This window comes from Nannospalax galili, unplaced genomic scaffold, assembly GCF_000622305.1.
Source record: "Nannospalax galili isolate Female #2095 unplaced genomic scaffold, S.galili_v1.0 scaffold629, whole genome shotgun sequence".
In the NCBI taxonomy this organism is placed as follows: Eukaryota; Metazoa; Chordata; class Mammalia; order Rodentia; family Spalacidae; genus Nannospalax; species Nannospalax galili.
In genome coordinates this window covers 2,149,192-2,154,843 of record NW_008360323.1, presented here as the reverse complement: position 1 = coordinate 2,154,843, position 5,652 = coordinate 2,149,192, and the positions used below count along the sequence as shown (strand labels likewise).

Below are 5,652 nucleotides of genomic sequence, written 5' to 3'. Positions count from 1 at the left end.
GATAGATGATAGACATAGATGATTGATTGATAGATAGATGATAGATAGATAGCTAGATAGATAGATGATAGATAGACATAGATGATTGATTGATAGATAGATGATAGATAGATGATAGATAGATGGAGATAGATGATAGGTATAGATGATAGATAGATAGATGATAGATAGATAGATGATAGATTGATAGATAGATAGATGACAGGTAGATGATAGATGATAGACAGTAAGAATAACATATATGATAGATGATAGATAGATAGATAGATAGATAGATAGATAGATAGATAGATAGATGATAGATAGATGATAAACATTGGACATACAGACAAAATGGATAGAAAATCAGATTATTAATAAATCTGTATGAGAGAACATAACAAAGTGTTATATTTAAGTTACTCAAAAAGGGAAAACCTGAGCAGATAGACAAATTAAATTTTATGGATATAAGCTAAATTCTACTATGAATATAGAAGACCCTGAGGAATCTCATATTTCAACGCCTTTCCTGAAGAAAGCATTAGAGATTTAATTTTATATAGCAAAATGATTTTACAGCCTTTGATATATGGACTAAAGGGAGAATAAAAGTGTTTTTTTCTATAGAACTGAGGTGGATGACTACAATGGAGCGTGAACTGACCTGGAGGCTTTCTACCTGAAGTTTAACTATCATAATGCTAGATGATAATATGCAACCTGTCAAGGGAGAAAAACAATCACTGGTCCAATCCAGCCCTAAACCCTAATAACCATAACGACCGGTATGGCAAATGACCTCTATCAGTGCAGTAGTGGCACTGTTATCTGGGGAGCAATCAACAGTTATCTAATTGCCCCTAGTTGCCCCCCCCCCCCCGGTGGTGGCTCTGGAGTGGCTGGGGCTGCGGATGCTGAGCCCGGTGCATGTTCTTCTTTGACCTGGACAGCATGCTCATCCACACGGCCCAGTCGAGCCAGAGAGGCATGTTGGAGACCTCCCTCTGGCCTGGCCTTCCCCGCCTGCTTATGTTGTGACTCTTGATAGACAAAGTGCTGAACGGGCATTCCTTTGGTGAGGTGACTGTTGGCATGAGACACCAGTCTGGGATGACACATCAGAGCATGCTTCAGTCACACACACACACACACACACACACACACACGCACACACGCACACACACGCACACACCCTACACCCGTTAAGTAATGCAGTTGTGATGCTTATCTACAGTTTCTGCCTCTTGTTGGTTGAATGCTGTTCCTGGGCAATACTTTGGCCACAGTGCATAAACCTGCAAGCAGAGATTTGGACTTAAGAGTGTAAAACGATGGATATAATAGAGCTCTTACAATCGAAATACCATTAAAAAGAAGGGACTGAAAGCATCTGTGATAAAGTTCAAGTCAAACTCAGCAAGGAGTGTTTCCATCCTTACAGCACATGCATTACAGATGTGAGGACTTCACACTGGGAAGAAGCAATCCAGGGAATGAAAGGTGGTACACACAATAGGAAATTAGCCAAAGAATGTTATTTCATGTGGAAATCTACATGTTTACAGCATATGACCCTAGCAGTAGATGTCAAAGCCATGCTCACTTAACTTCGGGAGGAGGTCCGCCTACCCTTGTTAACAAAGGGTGACAAACAAGACACAGATCGATGCTTGTGCCTGCCAGTCCCACTTTGATGCTATCGTTGTAGGAGGAGAGCAGAAAGAAACCAGCACCTTTTGTATTTTACCACTGCTGTAATCCCCTCGGAGTACAGCCTGGGACTGTGTGATGGCTGGTGACACACTAGAAACCAATATACAAGGAGGCCTCAATGCAGGACTGATAGCCACAATCTGCGGAAGGTGCCTCCTGACATCATCTGCAGTTCCCCACTATGTGGTTTCCTCTGTGCTGGAATTGCCTGCTCTCTTGCAAAGCATAGATTGCAAAGTTGGCTTACCTGTTTAGAATACAAAAAAGGGCACAATTAACAAGTGTGGAGTCCATTACAGATTTAGCACTAAGAAAAGTTGAGGCAATCCACATAGTGTTCAGTTCTAGGAATATGTGAGGGATTCATGGCCATCTTATGTGGATCCTCCCAACCCTGCTGCTATGCACATCTGAAATCCAGATTTTAGTTGTGTGGTACAGGAAACATGAAAAGCAAGCAGGGGGCCTTACACATGGCTATACAGATACTGGTTTATAGCTCAGAAATAGGTATTTTTTAAAAAGTAAATATTCTAAAATAGAGATCAGAGCATTTGAATCTGGTTAATATGAAAAAGTACTAAGTCATACAAATGGAGGCATTCTTAGTGAAATATTGCATATTTTTAACAAATCCTATTTTTTAAATTTTATTTATTTATTTTTACACCCACTTCCCAGAGAGCACCCTCCCATAGCCTCCCTCCTGCCTGCCACTAGAGCCCTTATACTCTGATATCCCTGCTACTGTCTGCTGTGTTGTCGGCACCCAAGACATTCCCTACTACTTGCCCTTCTGGTGAATCTAGTCAGCCTATCTAGAGGTCTTTGTTTTAGGAGGGTCAGCTGTTCCTCACCTAGCGGTATTTAGTTGTCAATATTCCTTTGGATAAGATTGGGTCTGCTGTTCATTTTCCCAGTTCTATGCTGGGTTACTACCTGGGAGTTCCTTTGGCCACCCTGGCCAACAACTCAAAAGAAGGTATCGCCTCTCTGGCATTGTTGCTTGTTATGTAGCCTTTAGTTATACATACGGATTCTTCTAAAATTATATTGGCCCTTTTAATCTTTGGTTATACTTTCCTTTTGGGTGTTTAAGGCCATACAGTTGGTCCAGAAAAACCAATTTATTTTTACTCTTAAGGTCGTTTGAGGATCTGTTCCTCAGGCGTCTCGTGGGCTTGGGAGGAGCCCCTGACTCTTTCTTTTACCAGTTCCGCCTATGTGAAGATAAGTCAAAGGTCCTGCTTGACCATGGTTGGCTTTGCTTGGAAGCATGGAGGAAATGATTCCTCTGTGTTGACCCTCCTCTTTATAGACTGGACACTGGTTCCAGTCCATCTGGTGGGGTTTCCTTGGCCTCCTGATCAAGAGGACAAGTGACCGACCACCATTATAGGACATTTTGAGAGATGCTTATAGTCCCCTGGAACTAGTCGACCTAAGAGGGCAAGAAGCAAAAGCTGTCCTTTATGTCCCTATAACCAAATTATTATAGGCCTCAAAGTATGTCTGTTAAACACCCAAGAAGGTTAGTTCCATCAGTCTGGTATTTTTAATTATTGTGTGCCATGTAGATAAATCTTGGGCGAAGACAAGTTGTTCTTAGATAAACCTTACCTAGACATATATTTCTTGATCTGCTATGTATAATTTGTCAGTAGGTTGTAGGAGTAATATGGTTCCCTCTGGTTTTCAAAACTAGCTACGCATTGTTTATCTCTCACATCATATTTTTGCCTATTTTCAATGTTTTTTTTCTACTGTCTATTTTTTCTGCATAATGAGGGATGACTTTTCTGTGATATGTACATGACAAATTTCTCTAGTTTCAAAAAAAATGTACAAATCAGCATTTGTAGTCCTTTTCCATGACATTTTAAGACCTCTGGACTGAGCACATGGCTTTCTTGTAGTCTTTACTCCTAAGGAGACTTTTCTACCTTTTCTCAGGCACACACAGGAGAGGAATGGACATTTTTCTTGGGGTGAGTGTTAGCCATGTAGCACCAAAAGTTATTTTCCTCCTGTGGATCCACAAAAAGAGAACTGCCTCCATGTGTTCTGCTCAGGCAGATTCTCCACCCTGAGCTGATGTCTGTTGATTAGTTCCTTCAGACAGTGAAACCAAGAGAGAGTTAGGTTTACTGTCAACCACTCTCAGGTGCCATTCTAACACAACAGCTGCCTTAAGTCTGTTTTTTTACACTTCAAAAAGCACTGTGTCACAAATCTACGTTGTTTTACTCCAAGCTTAATTAATGCTCCATAGCAACGTTAGCAACCGAGAATTTGAGGCCAGCCAGTCTCATGATTCCATAACCATACTTGGAGTGGGTGGGTTAATAAAGGGAAAAAGTTAATGAAGGAAATACTACTTCAGTTGGTTTGGGTAGGTTTTTTTAAAAAGGAAATTAGAAGAAAAGTACTATCATAAAATACTAGACTGAACTGAAAAATGTGTACATTTGACTCCAAGAGTGATGCACAGAGTCAAATTCTAGGTTATACCTACCTGTGAAGATAAAAACAGTTTAGGTCCATCACTAAGAATCAGAATCTCTGCCTTGAGCAAGTAAAGAAAAAAAAGTTGTCTAATGAGACTTAAATCCCTCTCAATGGGAGTGAACTCATGGGTGGCATTGTAAACTTAGCCAAATACACATGACAGGAGAGAACACAGATCCTGGAGAAAATTGTATGTCTTTTATATGCCTTTCATGTCTCCAGACAAATGAAATTTCTTACCATATGCTGAATATGGATCCTTATATTTACAGACAAGCATACCATACACCACTCATCAAAGAAGCTTCCTTTCATAAAAGATGGAGGTTACTGCAGAATTCTACAACTTGTCAGACATAGAGACTATACATCGGAAAGATGCCAAGTACTAGGTGACACATCTACAGTTGAACCTCTACACCTAAGGCTCATGGAGCATAGCAAAACAAGGGGTAGAGAGAAAAGTAATGCATCCCTCAACTCTCACTAGTAAAGCTTCCTTATACAACAGAGTGCGATGCACACAAAAGGTCACAACTGGCCAAGTTTTAAAAACTAAGAGACTGCAGTGTGTGTATCCTTAGATGGGACTCCTATACTAAACCTCACCCACAGCTCAGGCACCATTGTGAAAGAGGGGGTGGAAAGATTGTAAGAGCCAGGGGTGGTTCATGAACACAGGGAAACAGAGGCTTTTGGTCCACTAGAAGCTTGCACATGTGAATTTGTGCCAATGGAGGCATTGAGCATAGGACCCATGCCAACTCAATTAAACAAGGACCCAGAGGGGAAGAAAGAAATGGGTACTATGAACTATTGGAGGCTGATTGATGCTGAATGAGGGAGAGTATGCCTTATGATCTCTGGATTGGCTGACTAGACTCTGGTGGATGAATTTACACTGAAGGACATCTGGATGCAAATGCTTGACCGGAACTTAATGTGTATAGTGGAATGCATGAGGTCTGGTGGGATGGTGGGGGAGGCATGGATGGGAGATGGAGTCTACATTTGATTAAGAACTGTTATGTGAAATTATAAAAGATCAACAAAAAATTTTTAAAAGAATAAAATGGCTGCATACTCTATCTGAACATAGTATAGTATAAGTGTCAAAAAACAGAAGCAAAACATCATATTTAATAGGGATTCATTGGGTTCATGAAGACATAGCATCAACAAATGCGGGATAAGAGGAATCAAAGAAGGATAAATAGTGGGTTCTATGAGTGCTCCTGGTGGTATGCAATAGCCAAAATGGAGGAAGGGAAGAGGAATTTTTACATAGGTGTCCACACAGAACTCATCAATAAACTATCAAAACCTTCTTAAATGCCAGAAATGATATTTAAATGTTTAAATTTTCTTATAAGTAAAAAGGATTAGAGGTAAATAATCCAAAACAAAACTAGACTTCTCTCAACTTCTTTGATTAAAACTTCTTCCAAA

General features: G+C 40.3%; 1 pseudogene; it reads left to right on the top strand.

Moving 5' to 3' along the window:
* Positions 1-909: 909 nt before the first annotated feature.
* On the top strand, positions 910-1,950 carry LOC103727462 (annotated as a pseudogene).
* The last annotated feature ends 3,702 nt before the right edge of the window (positions 1,951-5,652 follow it).